Below are 909 nucleotides of genomic sequence, written 5' to 3' on the forward strand. Positions count from 1 at the left end.
GTTGTTTTAGCAATGCTATGATGACCATACAGTATATGTTTATTTTTAATTGTCTTCACTAGAATTCAACCAGAAGATAGACAGAATATAAAACACACAAAAAATGGTTGGAAAGTCAGCAGCTGATCTCGAAGAGCCCCATCGTAGCTGGATCTACCAGCAGCTTCTGGCAGGCCAAGCACGCCCGTCAGTGGCCTGGGAGGGGAAAGACAGCTCTGTCAGAGCTTCTCCCTTGGGTGACTGGTCATTATAACACTGCTGAAACAACAAATCCAATGGCAGCTTGAGACTGAAAATGGACTGGTATCAGAAAAAAACTACATTTTATGTGTATTTGACTGTGTACATATTTCCTGTGTTCTCTGGTCATTCTAATTAAGAGTGAGAGTGAGAAATAAACAATATGGTCTATATTACTGGCATTACTGAAGCAAAACATAAGACAAAACATAACGTAAGGTGCCTAAGACTTTTGCACAGTACTGTATATTATATAGCCTTTATTTCAGAAATATCTAATAGCACATTTTTCCACATCTAATTAAATTATCAGTTTATTATCATGATTACACAGAAATAATGACAAAGAATGTTCTATAGAGAATGTTACCATTTCACCCACACATTATGGAAAATAAGTAATTAAATATAAAGTAGGGATCTGTAGTGTGGTTAGAAAATATTTAAATATTAGCTACCAAGACATAGAACATAAATATAAGACAGAAACTGTATGGCTGATATAAAGCATGATTAGCATTATTACTATTCTGATATTGAAATCTAGTGTGTATTGTAAAACATTCATATTAAAATATAATCAAATCAACATCGCATTTAAAAAAAAAGCTCTAAATATATATATATATATATATATATATATAGCTCTAAATATATACATTTCCCATG

Source organism: Alosa sapidissima, chromosome 17, assembly GCF_018492685.1.
Source record: "Alosa sapidissima isolate fAloSap1 chromosome 17, fAloSap1.pri, whole genome shotgun sequence".
In the NCBI taxonomy this organism is placed as follows: domain Eukaryota; kingdom Metazoa; phylum Chordata; class Actinopteri; order Clupeiformes; family Clupeidae; genus Alosa; species Alosa sapidissima.